Source organism: Pelodiscus sinensis, chromosome 6 (assembly GCF_049634645.1).
Source record: "Pelodiscus sinensis isolate JC-2024 chromosome 6, ASM4963464v1, whole genome shotgun sequence".
Classification (NCBI taxonomy): domain Eukaryota; kingdom Metazoa; phylum Chordata; order Testudines; family Trionychidae; genus Pelodiscus; species Pelodiscus sinensis.
The window spans coordinates 108049637-108073520 of record NC_134716.1 but is presented as its reverse complement, the minus strand read 5'-3'; the positions used below and the strand labels follow the sequence as shown (position 1 = coordinate 108073520).

Sequence of the window (23884 nt, the reverse complement as noted above, 5' to 3'; positions counted from 1 at the left end):
GAAAAACTTGCCAGCTGTCTACATTGGCCACTTGAATTTCTGCAAAAGCACTGACGATCTCATGTAAGATTGTGAGTGCTTTTGCAGAAAAACTATCTGCTCCCATTCGGGCAAAAGTCTTTTTCCAAAAGATTTTTGCGCAAAAGGGCAGTGTAGACAGCAGAGGTTTCTTTTCCGCAAAAAAGCCCCGATCGCGAAAATGGCGATTGGGGTTTTTTTGCGGAAAAGCGCGTCTAGATTGGCCATGGACGCTTTTCCGCAAAAAGTGCTTTTGCGGAAAAGCGTCCTGCCAATCTAGACGCTCTTTTCTGAAAATGCTTTGAACGGAAAACTTTTCCGATCAAAGCATTTCCGGAAAATCATGCCAGTGTAGATGTAGCCATGGAGTTTACAGTCTAAGGGCTAGATTCTGCCAACTTTACTCACGTAAAATAGAATTTGCTGACCATGATATTTGAGGAGGAAGTTAGTAATGAACAAATCTGGGCTTTAAAAAGACAAATTGTTGTAGCCTTGAAGAAGGCTAATAAAGTATGTGATTTATTTTACAATTTTAGCTTATTTTATTTGGTATATCACATTAATCTAGTCTCATGTGACTGGGTTGATATTAATAGGCATGAATGAAGTGTGTGCAGCTGCCTTTTCACAGGGCTGGAGGGGAAAGGTGTTCCAGGCATAAGGCATAGCATGAAAATAGCGGGAAGGGGGGAAAGTACTGAGAAAGTGTTGAAGTGGGAAGGGTCTGAATGATGGGAGCAAGAACAGGAACAATAAAAATTCACTAGCTCTTGCTGCAGTGTAGTAACTGTTTAATAGCTCATGCAAACCCATGTAATATACAAAGGGTGTTGTGAGGATAAGTATGTTCAAAGCATAAGAGGCACTCAGAAAACCCAGGGTAATGGGGCCCATATAGGCAACATAGATGAAGGAGTGTTAATGCATACTCTAAAAAGTGATACAGAATCTGTAATGTTTCCAGCTGGCTAGAAACTCAGTTTTACACCATGTATGAAGGACATCCAATATCTGAGTACCTCCAGCACTGTTCGAGGCTTGGATTAGAACTGGCTCCAGTGCTGAATTTCAGGCAAGTTTCATTCCACCTATTCCCTTCCTTCTACCAGGCTTTATATGGTTGAGTCCTGGGTTCAGTTCCAGCCCTGTGACAGAATTCTGTGTGATGTTGAGAAAGTCACATAGGCTGGCTATGCCTCAGTTTTGCCGTATGTCTATGTCTGAGGGATAATGATACTCCCCATTTCTTAGCCGTGTGTTAGTGCTCAGACGTCATGGAGATGAGCGTTGTAGAATATTTCTAATGGAATGTTTTGAGTTTTCTATTTGGGAAAGGGATTCTGAACAGTTTCAGAAACACAAAAAGGATTGATTCTGAAAATTAAGACAAAGTAGAGTAAGGGTGTGCAATTACTTTATCCAAACTAATGGACTCCTAAGTCATTTCCTTTGTTTCTGTTCTATACTGAGGTCAGGGCTGTCCTTGGGGTGGGTGCAGGGTCCAGGACAAATGAGCCTTCCTGCTAGTTTCCTCACCTTCTGCCCAGCACACCTTCTTACCACCCTCCCATCTGCCACTCGCCTCCTCACCCACCTGCCCGCTGCTCGCCTCACCTCTAGTCTTCTTGCCATCCATCCAGCACACCTCTCCCATTTGCCCAACCACCGCTCTCCTCAACATCCACCTGTCTACCTATTTCTTCATGCCCTCCTTCCTGCCACTCTCCTGCCATTTGCCTCCTCACCCCGCTCGCCCGCCTACCTTCTCACCTGAATATTATGACAAATGTACATCAATCAGATACGGCACCAAGGGCTAAATATCAGAACAGTCCCCATTTTATAAAAGCTTGGTGTCCCCAGAGGGCAGGGCCCAGGGCGGTTGCCCTGATTTGCTATACCCAAGGGATGGCTCTAGCTGATACCACACATCCAGAGCATTCTTGCACAGATAGTCATGTCTTAGCCTTAAACACTAGCCTTTTCATTGATACACCAACCTTGTGCTGGGTATGGATGTCAATGGACTTTATTTATAATCCTTATCTTTCTAAACTTAATGGAGTTGTCAAGCTTTCTTGTTTTGTTTTGTTTTTTAATTTACTCTACATTGTCTTCTGACACACACTATACAGTCCCATGAGGTTGTTAGTTTTTTCCTCATTGGGTGAAAGCTTCATGAACCAGTCAACTGAAAGGATTCACTAAGTCCATTGGCCTCTAAGAAATTGTCATAAATTTACAGCTGGCTTCCCAATCGAAAAGGAAACCATTCTGTCTCTGACTTCTATAAAATATAATGCCCTTAGCCATAACATTCCCTTTACTTCACTTTAAGATCCTTTGAGCCTGATATGTGAAATATTACACCATCTGCTAGCTTTAAAAACTTTCCCCTTGTTTATTCAGTCACTAAGGTCAGACCTCCTATGAACTGCACTTTAACCACATGCACCAGTGTGGAATTTTCCTCTTTTTTTGAACAAATCATCAAAAAACAAACTGACTAAACAAACAAGAAGACTAAAACATGTTTTCATAGCGTCTAACACTAAAATACCTCAAATACCTAGTAGTAGCATTTCCACACATCCATTGGTTGGAACTTAAAGGTTGAAGTAACACTTTTAATTTTAGTCAGTGTTTATCAAGTTTGTATTGAACTTAACAATAAACAAATATGACAAACTCCTTGGGTCCAATCCTGATCCTGTAGAAGTGGCATTATTCGGAGCAGGAACTGGCCTTCAGTCTAATAAGAATGAAACGAACAAGTGGTTTTGTAAATTTTCAATCAGAAAACCTGGGTGGTTTTACTAGTACAATTTTATTATATGGTATCATTAAATGGTTGTTCTCAGTTTTATTTTTATTTAAACTTTTATTTTTATGTATTTATTAAACATTAATGAAATGTGTTGTTTTTTTAAATGGGGGAGTAAGACCGGAGGGTGCATAACTTCAATCAGGGCTTAGATACCAAAGGGAGCGATGGTTTACCTCTGAGACAAAGATACAAATTTTCATCTAATTTAAAAATAACGATTGCCAACACAAATCATCAGCATGGGACCCTCGGTACCGAAGTATGGACATCTAACATTTGAGCGAAAGATGATAACTCTACAAGCTAGCAGTATTAGCAGACAATTATTTATTTTACACTGACTAGCCATTACGGAGGATGTGGCACACACTTTAAAATCATCAAATATGTATATCATATTATCATGAATACTTTATCCATTTGGCTTGCTAATCCTCAACACACCCTGAGAGCTGACGGACAATGTAATTCTCAGCCCTGGTAGGATTGTGCTGGCTTCCACATCTGAAAACCCAGAGCCTCTGCATTTTTATCAGATTGCTCCTATTGTCAGTATAACTCTTAAGAATGAGGAAGGTATTTCAATTCCTCTTAAGTGTTCAGAAGCTTCCCATAAGGACAAACCAATTTAAATTAAAAAAGAAAAAGTGATGTAGTGAAAGGCCCTGCACAGTCTCTTTGGTTCGCCACAAAAACTGTCTGACCGCCTTTTTTCACCAGATTCCGAGTTACAGACATTTTCCTTGTGATTTTGTTTAATCTGTACTTGAGTTGTTTTATATGCAACTATCTGAGCTGCACTACTGCTTCTTCATGTTCTGGACTGTTTACTTAGAGTATATCCTTTGCAAGCCAACATAAAAGGCCTGCTTTAAACTACCTGGACTCTGGAGTGGTTCTGTTAGTTGTGGGGGAGGGATAGCTCAGTGGCTTGAGCACTGGTCTACCAAACCCAGGACTGTGAGTTTAATCCTTGAGGGGTCTGTTTGTTTAGGGATGTGGGCAAATCTGTCAGGGATGGTACTTGGTCCTGTTGTGAGAGCAGGGGAGTGGACTCAAGGTTCCTCCCAGTTTATGACATAGGTGTATCTCCATTTTTTATTATTATTATTATTATATGTGAATGCATGCTCTGTTCCATTACCTGGTTCCATTACTGTAGCCAGACAGACTAACCCCCTATATCATCCATCTTATTTGCCTCTCTGAAGCATGCAGGGCAGAGAAGGAGCAGTAAAATCAGCATAGTCTATGCTGGCTCATCTGATCCTGAGAAGCTGAAAAAACAGATATGTGGAGAGAGAGAGCGATTAAGTCAATAAGCTGGCCTCGAGGCTGCAAGAACTGCCCCGGCTGGCACCCATGTTGATTCGAACACACACACAGTCCCTGGGAGAGGAATTTCCCACTGAGAAAAGAATCCCCAGTAATTCCAATTTAGTTATCACTCTTACAAGTGTAAATTAAGTTCACAACTCCCTTGTAAGAACTGGTCTCACAAAAGACAGACCAGCCCCATTTGGCATGACAGATAAGAAAGAGAAATACGTGACCCCATGAGTATAAAGGTGGTACAGCAGCACATTCTCTTTTGAGTGTCATTCTACCCTCTACCTGCTGGTCGGGTTAGGTGTTTGACCTCCCGAGGTTCTATGGGGACGCCCACCTCGTATTTTCGTCTTTCCTAGGAATTGAGGGACCGGCCCTGGCCTGACACGCTGGAGTCAAGAGGCACAGAAGGGGGTAAAAATTGTACCTGGATGTGGTCCTCTGTCTTAAGTATACACAGACTTAGAGCTCTTTTAAGATTAAGCTGTTACGTGGTACTATTATTTCTGTTTTCCTATCTTTATCTTCTTTGTAACCATTTTTAAGATCTATATTTTGCTAGCAGTTAAGAAATAGAACAATAGCCATTGCAACCATATGATTTATAAGCTTCCTCAATAAACCTGTAACTGTTTAAGCTTTAACCTGACTCGTTCAGTTGCTGTAACAGAACCAAGCACAATTTAAAAGAACTTCAGCCGGTCTAAAGGGACAGTTATAGGAAGAGCTTGGGCGTTTGGATCTGTGTCACTCCCAGGTGACAGGGTCCACTGGGGCACTTCTCAGCCTTTCCTGGGCTGCCCGCTGCGAAGGAACTCCCCCCCCCTCCCCCCCGTGTTCTAGCAGCTAAAATCTGAAGTGTAATAAGCTCTTCCTACACACTGGGGCGTCTGTTAGCCTGTTTGGCTACCCTCTGCGACGGGACCTCGGTCCTAGCAGTAAAGTCACGGACGTTAAACTCTCGGGGCTCCTTTCAGCCTTCTGGGCTGCCCGCTGCGATGAGACTTCGTGTCTTAGCAGCTAAAGACTTAGGAGACACACCCACACACACTGCCCTGACCGTCAGCTGACAATTACTTGGAGTTGTAATGGTGAAGACAGATTTGGCATAATGAATTCAGACAGACTAGCACTCTAAGAGGAAATTGAGAACTGCTGGCAGGGTAACAATACAAAAATCAGGGTTCAGATTCAGTTCAGGAGAGTTTCAGATGATTTTCTGAACTACCTGAATGACCCGAACATCTTCAGTCTGTGAGGCTGGGTAGCAAATCTTGTAAGAATAGATTCCCTGACCATAAGATATCCAGTAAGTTTGCCTCAAGTATGTTTTCCTGCTCACAGAGAACAACTATATGCCTTCAATTAGAATTATTTCCATATTTGATTAGGACAGTACAAGTAAAGTTCCAATGACAGAGCACACTGTGTCAGCCGTGATCTAAACAACAAAGATATCTAAACAACTTAATGATTACCTATTTTGTGCATTCCTTATGGGCACCTGGCATTAGCCACTGTCAGCAGACAGGATACTGGGCGAGATGGACCTTTGGTCTGACCCAGTATGGCCATTCTTATGTAAAGTGGATGCCTGTCTCTTTTATTTACATAAATAAAAACATGAATCTGAACATTTCAGAACCTTAATTCAAGACTGGTTCTAAAATCTAAAAAAGTTGAGATCAGAAGTGTTGTTTGCTTTATTTTCTGCTCATTCAGTCATATGAGGAAGTCCACTGCAAATTTGCAGATCTTCTGTGATAAAAAGAAAGACATGATAGTGGTTTTTGCTCTTCACAAAGCTATAGCATATGTTCCTTATTTTCTGATTTGAAGGAGTTGTAGCAAATTTTGAAAATAGTGCTTTTGATGTTTTAAAATGTCTTCCCCAGTTCCTAAAGGGGGATGATTAAAATATTTCTGGGAAGTTTCTACTTTGTGTGCTACTTACACACACACGGAAGAGGAAGAAAATAATATTGTACCAACTTTAATTTTACGCACTGATTAGGTCACTTTATATAATGGCTTTCAGAACTCCCTGGATTGAAGATAGGAAAAAAGGCAGCTTGCTAAAGTGTCCCTGCTGTAGATAGCAAAATAGCTACAGAGGCCAATTCTGAGAGAAAACAGCATTTCCTTACCATATATCTTCAACTTAAGAAAGCACACTTGAAATGCAGAAGTTTATTATTTAAAATGCCTTCTTCCACCTTTAAAATTTATGCTCCATCATGCAACAGGACAAAATTTTATCTGCTTGTGAGCAACAGGATTGGGTTTGTCAAACTGATTGGCCAGTTTAGTAGAAAATTGTTCTATCAATAATAAAAAACAAATGCATAAAACGTTCAAGTTACTTTTTTGGAGGGGTAGAAGAAATAGAAGTTTATTTTCCTTCTTAGAAATGTGTCTTCCCCAACCTATGCATCAATCAGAGGCTCTTACTCAATTCTTCTAGCTCTTATCTGATATGGAAGGACAGTATCTGGTAACATTCAGAAAAACAACCAACCAACCCTCTTGCTCCCAATAACTGCCTAATAATAATGCTACTGGGTGATTCCTGTAATACCCTAGAACTACAGAGCAGGATCAGGAAGGATTAAGCTCTTCAGTCCTAGACATGTTTGTTATTCACTAATGGAATTACTATTATTTATACAGGGAATTACCACAGCGCTAATGTAACCATTAATTCCCTTATTAAAACCAAAGACCAAATGGCATTTCTACAATTGTTCTAAAGTTTAATAAGTAATTCACTACATCCAAATAGTAACAAAACATTTATGAGCATTTGATCAAGATGCTTACAGATGGATTTAGACCCATCTTGGTTGGCTCTAGTGTGGTCAGACAGGTATTAACAATGAATCCTTGCAGAGTTTACTTTTTATACTCTTTAACAAACAAGTAATGTCATTTCCAATCACTGACTTCAACTAAAAAAGTCAATTTGAGACAATTCACCCATGTTTCCAGCAGGGCTGGCTTTAGAAAAAATGGTGCCCTGGGCAAACTTTTATTCTGGTGCTCCCTGCCCGCCTTCCCATGAATGGTGCCCACCATTTTCCTTGGCTGCCATGGACTTCCCCACCCCTGGGACATCATTCCATGCCCCCTTTGCCATTAACTCCTGCCCCCTAACTTCTACACTGTGCCCTTAACCACCCAAGCATTTTGCAACCTTCACCCCAACCTCTGCACTTCCTTCCCACCTGTACCTCCAACCCCAGTCCTGACTTGCCAGTGTGCCTATCACACTGCCTCCCTGCCCAGAATCACCCAGCACCTTATGTCCAGTGACCCTTTTTCCCAGTGGCCCCTCACTAGGAGAGATCACCATGAATCTCTTTGCTCGCAGACCCCCACACTGCCCAGCACCCCAAAAGTGTCCAGCACCCCATATTCCTGAGGGCATTTGGCACCACAAAATTAACTATTCTGTGCATAATATTTTCCTTTCCCTTCCTAGCCCCATATCTGTTGCAGCCACCCCCAGCTTGGTTCCCTCTCCTTCTCTCTCACACACACATGTGGCTACATCTACACTGGCAGCTTCTTGTGCAAGAATAGCTGTTCTTCCGCAAAAGCTTGCTGGCTGTCTACACTGAACGAGCGTTCTTCCAGAAGTAAATTTACAGTACGGCGTTGTAAAACAGGGCTTCGTCCAGAAGAGTTATTCCTCTCCCCATGAGGAATAAGCCCTCATGCGCAAGAGCTTTTCCAGAAAAGGGCAGTGTAGACAGGCAACATGAATTTCTTGCGCAAGAAGCCCCTATAGTTAAAGTGGCCATCAGAGCTTGTTTGCACAGGAGAGCATCCACACTGCCATGGATGCTCTTGCGCAAAAGCATATGGCAGTGTAGATGCTCTCTTGTGGAAGAGTTTTTGCACAAGAACTCTTCCACAAAAGAGTTCTTGTGCAAGCAGCTGCCAATGTAGATGTAGCCAAACTGTTCCCTGAAGTCCCCATGCCTGGCTCTAGGGGAGGGGTGGGATGGAACTCAGCTGGTGGGGGGGGGGGGAGAAAGGGGTTAGGGGAAAGAGAATAAACTGCCTGCTAGCAGAAAAAAAGAGCCAAGGGAAGGGGCAGGATCTGAGTCCTTTGCGGCGCTCCTCTGGCTGCAGGGCTCAGATCACCCAGCCCTAAGGCCAGCCCTGGCTTCCAGTCTTGTTTAAGATAAGGTTTACAACCTCCTTTCTCCTTAAGGCCTTTCCTTCTTATCTTTTCCCCTCTTCTTGGGACCAATAGTATTTTTTCCCCTCATATCACAGGGCCCCCCATGCTTTCTGAAAATTTGTTTATGAATATACATAACCTGAAAATACTTTCATAACTTGAACATGCTTCATGTGACACAATTTTTAAAGTTACAGTCTGCTGAATTTGTCTATTTGTATGCAGTTAGCATTCTTGCATGTGAAGTTAGAAATAGTAAGTGTAAATCAGTTTTATTAATATAGGTCTTCTAGTGAAAGCCATTAGTGGAACTTAAAGAACTTAATGGCCCAATGATCAAGACAATGATCTGTAAATGGCTTTGTTTTTCCTGTAAGCCCAAACTGTGGTTGGTCTTACAAAGATATGTGACCATGCCACCTGCTGCTGGAATCTATCTTGAATCTGGTATTTTTCCATGAGGATGGGGACTTGTGAACAAAAGATTCCTGCCCTGGGGAAAGTGATTTAGGAATGGAAAGTTATCAGTCTTTTGTCTTCAGCTGCTTTTGAAATTGCAACCCAGGAAACTACAGACCAGTCAGTTTAACTTCTGTGCCAGGAAAGATAATGGAGCAAATAATTAAGGAATCCATCTGCAAACATCTGGAAGATAATAAGGTGATAGGTAACAGTAAGCATTTATAAAGAACAAATAATGTCAAACCAATCAGATAGCTTTCTTTGATAGGATAACAAGTCTTGTGGATAAGGGAGAAGTGGTGGATGTAGTATACCTAGACTTTAGTAAAGCATTTGATATGGTCTTGCATGATCTTCTTATCAATAAACTAGGGAAATACAAGCTAGATGGGGCTATTATAAGATGGGTGCATAATTGGCTGGATAATCATTCTGAGAGAATAATTATTAATGGTTCACAGTCATGCTGGAAAGGCATAACAGGTGGGGTTCTGCAGGGGTCTGTTTTGGTACCAGTTCTGTTCAATATCTTCATCAATGATTTAGATGATGGCATAGAGAATACGATTATTAAGTTTGCAGATAATACAAGCTGGGAGGGGTTGCAATTGCATTGGAGGAGAGGGCCATAACTGAAAATGATCTGGACAAACTGGAGAAATGGTCTGAGGTAAATAGGATGAAGTTTAATAAGGACAAATGCAAAGTACTATACTTAGGAAAGAACAATCCATTTCACACAAACAGAATGTTTATTTTGGCTTAGCAACTTGCTTTGATCTATCTGTTTTCACTCACAGTCACTTAAATCCTACTTTTTTATACTTAATAAAAACACTTTTGTTTATTATCAGACCCAGTATAAATAATTGTTACCTTTGGAGAGTCACAACTGTGCATATCTCTCATTGAGAAAGAGAGTGAACTTATGAGCTTTCTTTGTGTAAAACTTTTTATACAGAGAAAGATGGATTTATCTGGGTTTTGGTCCACATTGAGATTGTATATCTGGGTGCTGATGAGACCCTGTAGCTGAGCCCTCGCAGAACTGAGCTGGTTCAGTGTCTGTGTTGCTCTGTTGGGAGGTGAGGGGGTGTTACCTCAAGTCTGTGCCTTGGTCTGGGACAGACCAGAGCTTCTGGCTTAGCAGGACAGGGTAGTGGGGTGCCCCAGATGGTAGACAGGAGGGCTCAGTGATATGATCAGCACACTAGGTGACAGGTTTGTGATTGAACCCTTGGGTTCACATAGGACCTAATTTTTTGAGGTAACATTGTTAAGTGGGGTGAGAAGAGTCATGATGGCTTATCTTAAGATATGTTCTCTTTATCTTATTTAAAGCCACCTGCAATCTCACCTATTGGTCAAAAGCCTGCTTTTTAGAACATAAGAACAGCCATACTGGGTCAGACCAAAGTTATACCTACCCCAATATCCTGTCTGGGTGATCAATACCAGATGGGTGATCAATGGGTGATCAATGCCAGATGGGTGATACCCCAATGGGTGATCAATGCCAGATGTCCCACAGGGAATGAACACAACAGGCAATCATTAAGGGTATGTCTACACTACATGCCTCTGGTGACCTCCCCGGTAAAGGCATTTGTTAAAGGCATTTGTTGACCTCCCTGGTAAACCTCATCCCACGAGGCATACCGGGGAGGTCGACAAATGCCTTTGATGTTGACCGCAGAGTGTCCAGACTAGTGTGCTGAGCCGACAAACAGCTGATCGGCACAGCGCGGCAGCCATTTAAATTTAAATGAAGCGGCGATTATTTAAATCGCTACTTCATTTCCCTATGTCGAGTAGCCTAATCTACATGCCTCTGTCGCCAAAGGCATGTAGTCTAGACACACCCTAAGTGATCTATCTATCCCCTACTATCATCCATTCCCAGCTTCTGGCACCAGACCAGAAGCACCATCCCTGCTCATCCTGGCTAATACACATTGACAGAGCTATCCTCCATGAACTTCCCATTGTTGTGAACCAGACATCTTCCATACTTAATTCCTTCTGGTCTTATAACTCTTTATTTTTAAGGTCTTTCTTTTCACTTGCTAGTCAGGGCTTTTCTTTACAATGCATGCATGCACATATACACACTTTCCTTAACCCTAATTCATTAATTTCATATTTATCCTACAAGCACCCATATAAGACCACATCCTAAATCCACTGAAATAAAAAAAAAGACTCATGTTGACTTTAGAGAGCTTTGGATCAGGCCCATACTGAAAGTATATCAAAGTTCAATAGCATAAGAAAAGGATGACCTTCCAGTGGTATAACTGAAATATAAAACTGGCTTGTGAGAAGACTTTTGCTTGTCTCCTGTTTTAAAATCCATCCAATTAATTTTTTTCACTTGAGAGCTTTTTGTAGACCACATCACTGTAGTATCTGAGACACTGCAGGAAATTGCCATAGCTGTGATAGCATAATCTTTACATGCCCTTACTATATTCAATTTAAACCACTTAGTTGGAATTGTATGTAGCATTTCTAATGGGGAGAGGTGGTCATTGTAAATCTTAGGCTGTGTTAGGCTCTTCAAAGGACTATTTTAAACAACATGCCAGATAAGAAGGCATTTCTGGGACAAAGTTAAGTGGGATTTCTAGGAACACCCGGGAAACAGGGAATGCAGATTCTTGCCTCTGGACCAAGACATTTGAAGCTCCCGGAAAAGAGGAGGAAAGAACCATTATCTGACATTGTATGTTAAGTGTAAAGTAATGCACATCGGGAAAAATAACCCCAACTATACGTACAGTATGATGGGGGCTAATTTGGCTATGACAAATCAGGAAAGAGATCTTGGAGTTATTGTGGACAGTTCTCTGAAAACTTCCACACAGTGTGCGGCGACAGTCAGAAAGGCAAATAGGATGCTAGGAATTATTAAGAAAGGGATAGAAAATAAGACACAGAATATCTTACTGACCCTGTATAAAACTATGGTACGCCCACATCTTGAATACTGTGTACAGATGTGATCTCCTCACCTCAAAAAAGATATTTTGGCCTTGGAAAGGGTTCAGAAAAGGGCAACTAAAATGATTAGGGATTTGGAACGGGTCTCATCTGAGGAGAGGTTAAAGCGACTGGGACTTTTCAGTTTGGAAAAGAGGAGACTGAGGGGGGATATGATAGAGGTCTATAAAATCATGAGTGGTGTGGAGAGGGCGGATAAAGAAAAGTTATTTATTAGTTCCCATAATAGAAGAACTAGAGGACACCAAATGAAATTAATGGGTAGCAGGTTTAAAACTAATAAAAGAAAGTTCTTCTTCACACAGCGTGTAGTCAATCTGTCGAACTCCTTGCCAGAGGAGGCTGTGAAGGCTAGGACTATAACAGAGTTTAAAGAGAAGCTAGATAATTTCATGGAGGTTAGGTCCATAAAAGGCTATTAGCCAGGGGATAGAAATGGTGTCCCCGGCCTCTGTTTGTCAGAGGCTGGAGAAGGATGGCAGGAGACAAATCGCTTGATCATTGTCTTCGGTCCACCCTTTCTGGGGCACCTGGTACTGGCCACTGTCGGCAGACAGGCTACTGGGCTAGATGGACCTTTGGTCTGACACAGTACGGCCGTTCTTATGTTCTTATGACTGATTTCCTAGTCAGTATCTGAAGATCAAAGACCTGAGCCATATAAAGAAAATGTTAATCTACGCAGTGCAGCTAATTACTAGTTCACTAGGGCCCTTAAGCAGGAATATTTTGGTCTACCCCAACACATACTAATAATTAATGGGAGGGACCTTCAACAGCCCTGAGCAATTGCTTAGTTTGTTTATGCCTATCACAGGCTCTCTATATGTGCTCTTATTCTGAGCAAAAAGCTGTTTTTGTATCCACATAAAAATCCCTGGGTGAAGTTTGAAGTATTGACACCCAACAAAGTCCTTTTGGTCTTGAGGGTGATCTCTGGTAAGCTTATTAGCCTGTGTATAGGCTCTGTTGTTTTTAAAGTTTGCACTGCACGATTTTTCTCCTTCAGAGTGAATATGCTTGCTTCAACTTAAATGTGTGATAACTTTACTGTGGGCAATTATGCTGTTTATTACATCTGGAGAAAAAGTAAAGTCTAGTTGCTGGCTATCAAGGCAGTGTGACTTACTAGGCAACTCACAGTGTAGGCAGAAAACTGTGAAGTCTGGAAACCCCTCCAGTCAAGAGGGAGAGAGACTGAGGTCTCTGCTCAAGAAAGGTGATTGCTGAGGAGCCAGAAGGCTTAGAGTGGTTGGCTTTGTTGGATCATGAGATGGAAATACAGCTACAGTTGATCTGAACTGTGACAGATGCAATCCAATAAGAAAAGCTTATGTCTCACGGCGGCAGGGTGATGATAAATACCTGGAAAGCACTTGGATACTATGGTCCTGGGGCCCATATAAGTACGTAAGCAGAAGAAAGCTATTTTTGTGACTCACAGATCCCCAAAGACATAATAGCAGACTTGGAGCCTAATCTAACTCTCTTTGGCATCAGTAGCCAAGTTTTTCCATTGATGTAATTGGAAATTGGATGACATCTTTCATCAAACTGCCTGTGACTTTTTTGGTATGTATCCTTTGTTAGGTGTGCCTATAAATAACAGTTTAAAAAGTATAAAATTATTTTTTTAAAAGCATAGTGGCAAAGAGTTGCCAACTTGCATCTCTTGTAAAGCACTAGTATTGACTTTGTGCCATGCTGACATATAGAATATGTGGCAAATACCACAAAAACAAAATGAAATATAATGACTAAGTTATTTAATTAACCTGGCCCTTGGCTTCTGAAGTTGAAAGTTTAGTGTGGTGTGAAGCCCTTGGTTTGTATTTTAATTAGGTTAAACTTGTGGTAGTATGAAGTGTATGGTGTGTGCTGCCCACTTTTATGCACACCACACTCACTAGCAATCATAACAATAGTGTGACCTGGTTCACAGGGTCTCTGGCCAAATTTGAGTGTCATTAGAACTTGGCACTAGAGATCACAATGCCACTCGAAGCTGATCCTGCTTCATTCTCTTTGGCAACCGTGCGCACCAGGTCATAATGCCATTCAGATGTGGCTTAGCCACTCCACTGCCATGCCACATCTTCATGGGGAACTCTACTTTTTAGACCCTCAAATATAAAGTGATCTTCTCCTTGTACCTCCCCTGGGGACTTTACCCACTGCAACCCACCAAACCCTGCACCTATCAGTTGTAGATCATTTATGGCTATACGTAACAAGAACAACAACTCTATCATTTCAATGCCAGGTGTCACTACCTGGCCCATTCCCCCTCTCTGGATGGACACCAAACTGTTCTGAGGGGACTCAAACAATAGCTCCCACCCGCTTCTAAGCACACTGGTTCTGGCTAGTGACTGGTCACTGTTTTGACTTCTGGATTGCACAGGCACATTTCCCCGCCTGCAGACCACATGTTGGATATGCCTCTCAGGCAGTAGGACCTTGTAAGTGAGCTGTCCCCATTCTTCTTAGCCCCAGTTGCTTTGACTCGCTCCCTCAGCATTCCACCTTGCTGTGGGCATGTTGAGCCTCTCAACTGACCTCTTTGGGAACAATATGGCAGGTAAGCAACAAGTGCAGGCTTAGCAAAGGAATTGCTTAACCACAGGCACTTAAATCTTAAACAGCAGTAAGAGAGATATAGATCTTTGGAAAACTAACTAACAATCCTGAATGTATCCCCTTGAATCACATCTAACCCTTCCTGTGAGTACTGGGTTTGTCAGTATCCATAGGAGAAGCAACTCTTCTTGCCTTCTCCCTTCTTCACCCAGTTTTCTGCTAGAAGGTAAGTAGGCTCCCTTCACAAAGAACATTTCTCCCTTAGATATAGTCTCTGAACCAGTCCCTCCCCCAGTCAGGCTTCTGTAGAGAGTTCATTGTAGAACCTGTGAGGATCCTCTTAAAAGCGTCCTTACCAGCTGTTCTGATTTTCTGGCAGGGGCATGGCTTGTCGCTTCACAGAATAGTTCATTGTCCCTGAGCCTCACAGCTATCCTGAGATCTGCAGGAGACAAGGGTCATCTGTGCTTATGTAGTGCTGATAGGCAGAACTGAGCCTGGGATCTCTGGAGCTTAGTGCATGATGAATAATAAATAAAAGTAGTCCTGCTAATCATGGCGTACTGTTCATTCTTCTGTGACAATGACATGCTGTTGACATGTCTTTTGCTCATCCCCAATTAGGGATATTTCAGACTTGCAAATATAAAGCCTTATTGGCATCCTAGAAGATAAATGGAATCCCTGGCAACAAGAATTCAATGAGAGTATTTAAAATAATAGGTCTGCACATTTCAATAGAAATGTAGATAAAATAAAAAAGAAAAAATTACTAAGCTGGATATTCAGAAAAATAATACCGCAGTCACAGGAGGGTTCTGGAAACAATGTTGCATTTTCTAAATTGTCTTGAGTGGGCAAACACTGGCAGGAATTGAAATGGATTTGCATTATTTTACCTTCTTGGATCTTTTATTCTTCATCACATTTGTGAACATGTGCTTACTTCAGGCTGTCTCCGTTTGGCTTCAGATCAAATATGAATTAAGCTCTGTAGACCTTTTGTTCTGCAATAGATGTAAGTGAGAGCTCATGAAATTCTATTCTTTTTTCTTTGTCATGAAAGTGCCAAGATAAATCACTCTTTGAAAATAGCAAAAGAACAAAAAGACTAAGTAATGTGAATTTCAGATGAGAGCTATTATCTCTAACTGAAATATTCTCTTTATAGCACGACGACTGAATTTGAATGAAAAGCCCTATTTGAGCAGATTTTTCTGCTAAATAGTGATTAAAAGTGACTATAGTTGATGATAAATTTTAGAAAATTACAGTATGCATGTTCTGCCTGGGTTACAGTATATAATTGTTTGTGTGCTGAGAAGTGGATTACATTGAAAATAGCAAATGGATTTTGTGCTGAAAATGCACATAAAATACATGCTTTCTACCTATTATGCCATCTCTTTTATGAAAGTTTTCTAAGAGCTCTTGCATGTATATGGGGTATAAAAATCTATTTAAAACAGTAGTTCCCAAAATATTGTATTGCTTGTCACATAGCAAGCCTCTCAGTGTGAGTCCCCTTGTAAATTTAAAAATACTTTTGAAATATATTTAATACTATTATAAATGCTTGGAGTAAAGTGAGGTTTGGGTGGTGGAGACTGACTTCTCATGTAATAATCTTGTGACTCCCTCATGGGTTATGATGACCTCAGAATGAGAACCCCAGGTTTAAAATCTCTCATGATTCTGAAGTCAACATAAAGCCTTAAAACTAAAGTAAGTACTAACATCACTGCCTGGTACCTAATTCTTGTGACAATTAGACCATGTATCAGTCAATTGTCCTTATAGAAATGTATTCACAGACTGAGCTACTCATGTAAGAAATATGGTTTCTTGTTAACATCCTAGAGAGTACTTGGAGCACTTTTCAGAGTAAAGAATATTTTAAAACCTAATAGGGTGTGATTCTTTTCCAATTTACACCAGTTTCATTACATTAGAGTCAGTGGGACTACTCGAGTTACTTATGTGCTGAAATATTTGCAGTACTGTGTCCTTAAGCAGTGATTGCTGCTGTATATTGTCCTAAATTGCTGAAGTAGACTGCCCTGTAGGGCACGTTGCATCTATGTGATGGGACTACTGGGAACGAGCAAAGGCAGAGGGCTGTGGGTGGGGAGGACATTCATGAACATTTAGCGTAGCATAGCTAAAATAGTTTGGTTAAAAAATACAGCATGTACTCTCCAGAGGATTATTCAGGTGTAAGCAGTTTATTCAGCCTTCATAGCTTTCATAACTGCTGTTCAGAAGGAAGTATGTTTCAGGAGGTGTCCAATTGAGTAGGTCCCGATTAAGGAATTTACAAGCTGCACAAGAGAAGCTGATAGGTTTCCTAAGCTTCTGAACTATTGAGAATTTGAACTGAGTGATTCAGTTCAAAGCATTTCAAAGCTCTGCTTGCAAGTGAATTGGATGGGGAGGGGACAATGTCGAGGTGACGTGTGTTGGAAGGATGTCAGGCTGTTCGAAACAAATGATGCTCAGTCCCCATGAGACGGTTTGGTTGGAGTCCAGATCACACCCATGTGCCTCTGACATTGAGTGGTCCAGTGGGGGAGGCATGTGGATGATGAGGGAAGCCCCTCTGTTGTGCTAGGGCGTTCCAGTGAGAAGAAGCCAGGGGCGCTTGGTTCTCCACTGATGCCTGCTGGCAGGGCTGCAGCCTCTAAAGCCCCTGTGTTCTGGACTATCCCTTCTTGGCAGGGGTACAGGAGAGGTGGCTCTGTGTGCTACAGTTCTCCCCCCTTCCCCAAAGGGACCCCCATTGCTGTGAGCAGCAGGAAGCTCTGTCTCCATGCTGCCCTTGCCTGAAAGCTTTGCCCCCCACAATTCCCACTGGTTGGGAATCGTGGCCAATAGAATCAGCAGGAAATGGTGCCTGCAGGCAAGCATGGGGCAGCATGGGCTGCATGGAACCTCCGCTCCCCTTTACCACCAAATGGGAGCTGCCCCAGATAAGCGCCCTGCACCCCAACCTCCTGCCCCACCTCTGATTCCCTTCCCATACCCTACGTCACTAACTCCCTCCCAGAGCCCACATCCCAACCTCGAGCCCCCTCCTCCACCCTACCTCCTGGCCAAACCCCACACTCGCATCCTAACCTCCTGTCCTGAGGCCCCTCCCGAGCTCCAAACTCTTTAACCTCAACCTGGAGCCCGTCCTGCACACCAAGTGCTTCATCTATAGTCCCACCCCAGAGCCTGCGCCAACAGTTGAAGTCCTTCCTCCCTCCTTCCCTCCCTCCCTCCCATCTCCTCCCACCCTTGAGCCTAGGGGCCCCCACAAAATCTAACAGCCCTGGGCCTCCAGAAGAGTTATTCTGACCCTGCCTGATAGAGATGCTGCTGCTGCTGGTGTTTGAAAGGAGTTGAAGGCCTCTAGATACTGCTTCAGGAAGATCCCTGGGTCTGGAGGATATGGGCAGCTAATATAGCTGCAGTGAAACATTGTTCAGAGTGGTTCGCAAGAACAGATGAGTTTAAGAAAAATACTTTCTTGACAATACTTCACTCCTCAGGCTGCTCTAATCCAGAAATGAGCAGAACAATGTGCTGGCCCAATTTCTGAACCTCCTTTGGAACTCCAAGTGTTCTTCCTTATTCTCCCTACAGTACTTCAGACACTCTGACCCAAATTCAGAGCTGGCAGAAGGGGGAGCAACTGCACTGACTTAAGTCAAGCTACACCTCCTTCCAGCTGCTCTAAATTTGGCCCTCTCTGTCCAAATCACTTCTCTTAGCCAGCCAAACTGGTGGGCTGAGGAAGGTGAACCGTCATGTTGTCATTGTTCCTATGGAAACTGTTTCCCTCATGCCCATGTGCATAGCACATCTGTCTCACTTTCTTCTCCTGCATTCAGAAGAGAGCAATACAGGTTACAGTGTGAGACTGCTCTGTAAAATAACATTCAGCACTATGGCGTAGTGCGGGGGATGAAGGAGGGTCACTGATGCACACAACAAAAATCAATCGGGGGCTGCACACAAGTGAGAAGCAAAAAGAAAAGAAAACCCCTGATGTGGCCCCTGACTGAGAAGCAGAAAGACACTCCCCACATTCCCCTTGCTCACCAGAGTCTGGGGAGGGGGGCGGGGGTTAATAGATTTTGTGTGCTCCAGCCCCACAAGGGGGAGCCCCGAGCCTTAGGGGGGACTGAATCCTGGCAAGCTGGGGTCCACATCTGGCTCCCCCCGGCTGTAGATTTTCCACCCCTGGTGTAGTGGTTTGCTTCTTTTCTGAAGCAGTCTGTCTGGGTGCTTTGTGCTGCTTCTGTGAGTTACAAACAGTCATGTCCAAAGGGAGTATATATCTCTTTTTCCCAGGCTCTTTGTGCCCTATCTAGAGATATAGTGATCCTGCTAAAAAATAAGTACAGCCTGTACTTTTCTCTGCGCTATCTCTTGCACTTAAGATGCTTTCATACTCTTTTTTTCAACAAATCTAACTCTGGCCACTAACCCTTCTCCTTAACACTCACTGCCCTTCAAATGGGAAAATCTATCATTTTCTGCATTCTGCAATTGTTACTAATTTTTCTGGTCATGTTGAACCACTAGAAAATTGGTAGATGCCTTACATTTTCTCCATGTTTGTTTTGGCTGAGCCAGCTTTGCGGCATCTTTCTCTTCTGGAGTACAGCTGCTCTGGTTATACTAATTTTCTGTTTCTGATCCGTTGAGGGTTACGCACTAACTCCCATTGCCCATTAGAGAACAAGATTTGGTATATTGTTATTTTTAAAACATCTTTCACATCCTTTCCTATAAACTGTGGTGTAGTGTTGCCTAAACATTTTGTCTACATTGTTTGAGCTGTGTAGAGCTGGCGGAATCATTAATTTCCCAGTTAGGCCTTTTTTACTGATCAGGAATCATGCATATACCAGTCTGTGTTTCTCTGGAATGTATTAGTGTTTTGGAGGCATTCACCAAATAGTTTGAATGAACAATTTTCAGAGAATGAGTTATTTGTGAACTATTCATTCCTTGTGTTCATTGTTTGTTACTTGTGGTATGTGATTCATTACATGGTATCCTTTCTGCTCCTTGACTGGACAACTGTAAGTCTAAACTGAGTACATAGAAATAGTGAATAACTAATAAAGCACTTCTAGTACAAATTTTAGGATGAGTAATAGTGTGTGCTAACTAAAGTTGGCTGAAAAATGGAGGGACTTTTTGGCATGAAAATTTTGAGAAAAGTTTGCTTCTCTTTCTTGCTGAAAAATTTCTGAATGTTTCAATGAGTTCTCCCATTAACATTTGTGAAATGCTGAGGAGTCAGATATCTGTACAACTACTTGACAGTTGGGCAAATACTTGCGAATTATAAATAACACAATCTGATAAAAAATAGTAAATAAATCTTGGCTTCTCTTCCCCAAGATATTTGTGTGCTACTTTTTAAAATTTTGATTTTAAGCTTTTAGGGCCAGGGACTGTCTCTATGTACAGCACCTAACACATTGGGGCACTGATCTCACTGTGGATCCTTTTGGATGAGATACTGTATATTTAGTAAAATTGCTGTCTTGTAAGATCAATTGCATTTGAGACAACTGGCTTCCCTAGGATACCAACCTTCATAAAAAGATTCTCTGACCTATTTTTACTATTGTGATGTTCTTTAATATGCCTCATAAACGTTATTTCAAAGCCAATAATGAATATTAAGGCAGGTTAGAAGCTGGCAGAGCTGCCAGTCATCTCACATAGACTGAATACCCAATTTATGGATTAGAGCAGAGCATGTGGAGGCAGAGAACATTTGCCCAAGTTGGGGAAAGATGATCAGCAGTGTATTTGCCTTTATTTATTTTGATTAATATGTTTTCTCTTTTACGTACATTCACCTTGCATTTGTATTGTAACCTGCAAATAAATCTTATTTTCATTAAGATATAAGCAACTGGGGTAACTGGCATTCTCTCTAGTTTCGTCAGCAGAAGTGGTGTTATCTAAAGTAAACTGTTTCATGAAGGAAGAAGATATAGTGAGTGTTTTCACAAGCCCTCCTGAGTTTCATGTTAACTTAACCGAGAAGGGGAAAGGGGAAGAGGGCTGGCAGTGATTGCATTTGCTAGAACAATGAGTATCTAGTGAGATCTCACTGCAGCTAAGACAAGTGTGGAAAAGAGGAAGGTGAAAGGGTGTTTGTGCCAACAGTAAAATAGTGCTTGGCATCCTTCCAGATGAGACAATGGATCATAGGGGCGAGTGTCTCTCTTGCATGCGTTCTGTACTCTGGTTAGATACATGGTGATCACACATAAAAGTAAGTACATGCTGTACTTTGTGCTATCTTTTGCACATGGCACACATTTCTGTTCTCCTCAAAAGACCTAGTTCTAGTCACTAATCATAGTCTCTTTCATAACAGTCAACCCTTGGTTCCTACTCATACCGTAGGATTTCCATCTACACAGCTGTCTTCTGAAATTAATAGTAGTTATTATTATCTAGTACCTTTCATGAGAGCAACTCAGCATGCTTTTCTGAGATTATTTAGCTATCAGCATGCCTGTGAGGAAGGTAATACATTATTCCCATTTTACAGATTGGGAAACCGAGGGACAGATGTTAAGTGACTCTCAAAAATACACCAAAACTACTGGCTTCTAGTCATGCCCTGAAACAACTGTTCCTCCCCTTGTTAAGATCTGTTATGCCACAAAGGACATGTCAGGATCCTTGGTGCCTCCTCTGTGTAACCAGATCATTCCTTGAAGAAGTGATTGTGATTCTATTTAACACCACTAGCTCTTTCTATTTCACCTGCTCTAATCTAGAGATTGGGTATCCAGCGTGACCTGAGATGCAGGACTAGGTAATGATTTGTTTGGTCTACATTCAACCAGGGCAATTAATCTGGCCACCTTTTCACATAAGGGCCACCATGTCCCAGATTATCATTCTCACCAGCACCACTGTTGTCAAGAGGTGGCTGATGGAAGGAAAGTTCGCCACAGCTCCTCCTTTGGCAGACTGAGGCTTCCTTTCCTTGCCAGGCTACTGCTCACTCATTCAGACAGGAGTCCTTACAGGAGGGCGGAAGACACAGACTCCACACGAGAGACAGACGCCACTTCATAAAAATTCTGGTGTGTTGGGTGGGGGGAGAAAGTTGGGTCAGTATCCCCACTTCTGGGATTACAGCTGCTAGGGGGAGGAGTTAGCAGGCCAGTCCCAACCCAGAGGTAGACAGGGAGGTGGTCTGCTAGTCCTGTAGTGGGGGGAGGTGCATGTCTTACTGACTGCTGGCCTGAGGTACAGATGGGGCAGCTCACTGCTTCCTTTCTGGCCAGTAGGGTGAAGGGCTGATGTTAAGAGTATGGTGATTAGAAGACCCAGCTTGGCTGGCCCCACAATGGCCTGAGATATTGGCTGATACCACCGTGCCAGCTGGTGATGAGCTATGAAAAGTTGAGGAGACAGGCAAAAAACCGAAGGGGGAGATAATTGTCTTCACTGCCCCATAACAAAAGACACTCACAACCTCTAAGGGTATGTGGATCCCCACTGCTATCTCCTCAGTGGAGAGTGGAATGGTGCTGGTTGCCATGGCTGGCAATGGTAGGAGCTACTGCAGGGCCCCTCCTGCCTAGCAGCATGAGATTTTTCCTCCAGAGCCACAGCACTGACAGGGTGGGCACTCATAGCAGCAAAAGACTTGTTCTGCTCAGGTGGTAGTATAGAGTCAGGCAGTTTCTTCCTTCTCTTCCAGCTATAGGAGGCCCTCATCTCTGGATCAGCAACTTTCAGTTCACATTTTCAAGTTTTTGCTTGCAACCAAGTGGGCTAGAAATGTAACTTTTAAAATAATATAGTTTAGGTTCTTCCATTATCATGGGCCTCCGGGAATTGTTAAAAAACAACTATTACACCTCAAAGACTGAATAGTTAAAAGAGGCTGATAAGAACCACTAGTTTGCACTAGGAAAGGAAGAGTACTAACGCCAGATTCTACACAGACATCAAGAACCATTGGCTTCTTCATTGTTTGATAATGTGTGAGCCATCCAATATCGCAATTTAGACCATTTGCATGAGAGTTAAACTTGAGAATAAAGTGGAGTTCCAATCCTTCTCTGTGTATTTGGCTTCTGGAATTGGTCTGAAACAAAACAGAAACTTGTAGATCCCTTAATGACACTCATTAAGGGTGGTTAAAGTGTTCCCCAACAGATTTTTGTGTGTTGCCTTTTCGGATATCTGATTTGTGTCCGTTAATTCTTTCCTGTAGGGACTGTCCAGTTTTGTTTTTTTTTACTGTAGTTACTGTTTAGCTCTTTTTTGTTTGGAATGCACTCGTTAGCACTAAGGAGATATCAGCTGATATATTTAAGGTGAGGGTCAAGTCTTTTGTTTTGGATTTTGTCAGTCATTTGGCTGAACTGCTCTGTTTGAGTTTACTTATTAATAACGCTTTATGCTAGGCATGAGGAGAAACACTTTAAGGAGGTAAACTACAGGGATTAGTCATCATACAGCAGATAGTTATGTCAATATTTACCAAATAAAAGCTAATATTAATGCAGCAATAAGAAGACTGGTATTAAGCTTGCAAAAGTCAAAGAATTCAAAGCCAAGGTTCTATAACATAAAATAACCCTAAGTCACACAGAGCAACATTACCTTTAAGCTGAGTTCCCAGGAGACGTTCATATGCCACCCAGATGATTAGCAGAGCACTCAAAGCCGTCAGCATGTGTTTTTACTGATGATGCACATCCACACATCCTTCCTTGCACATAATAAAATTAAGTCCACACAGATGGAAAAATTAGAGGGAATATTGCAGAACAGTCGATTACAGTGCAAAAGAAAGCAGCAAATAACCACCCTGGGAACTCCAAGTAATTGACAAACCTGTCACTCCCTACTAATCCCTTCTTGTCTCTTTTGCCTGACCGCCTCTCACTGCTCCTCCAAGGAGTCCAGCCTTGACCAGCATTTTGTCTGGTTCTCCTGCCGTTGTCCCCAGACCTTCTTTCTTGCTGACCTTTTCCCATGGAATGCCCTCCATGAACTGATCTGCAAGGCTACTACCATTTCTGCCTTTAGATCCCTTTTCTAACCCCACTTCTGCCAAGACATCAAACCAATGATAGTAACTGGGAAGAAAACCCAACAAACCAACCTCCCAGTATTTCTGAGTTTGACATGATTCAGAACTATCAATCATTAACTTATGTAATCATATGTTCTTATAACTTGCCCCAAATCCTACCATCTGTTATACTCACTAATTATATCTTGTCTTGAAATAGATTTGTAAGTTTCTTGGGGCAGGGACCATGTCTCTCAATGTGTTTGTATTGCATCTAACATAAACCTCATTGCATAAACCTCATTGTCACAAGTCCCTTAGAGAGAGAGAGACTTATTTCTATTGTCCTACTCACCATAGCATGTAGATATGTCATTACTTTAAATGGGCTACATTTTGAATTTAACAA

The 23884-nt window shown here is 42.2% G+C and overlaps 1 long non-coding RNA gene across 2 annotated transcripts; it reads right to left on the bottom strand.

Moving 5' to 3' along the window:
- Nucleotides 1–2634: 2634 nt before the first annotated feature.
- On the bottom strand, nt 2635–23200 carry LOC142829977 (uncharacterized). 2 transcript variants are annotated; one of them, XR_012904959.1, is made up of 4 exons: nt 23061–23200; nt 15311–15418; nt 3993–4125; nt 2635–2773 (listed from the first exon to the last, which is right to left on the bottom strand). It is a non-coding gene; the product is annotated as an uncharacterized LOC142829977 (long non-coding RNA). The 2 variants fall into 2 exon arrangements; XR_012904958.1 differs by lacking the exons at nt 15311–15418; nt 23061–23200 and adding an exon at nt 14768–14878.
- Nucleotides 23201–23884: the final 684 nt, after the last annotated feature.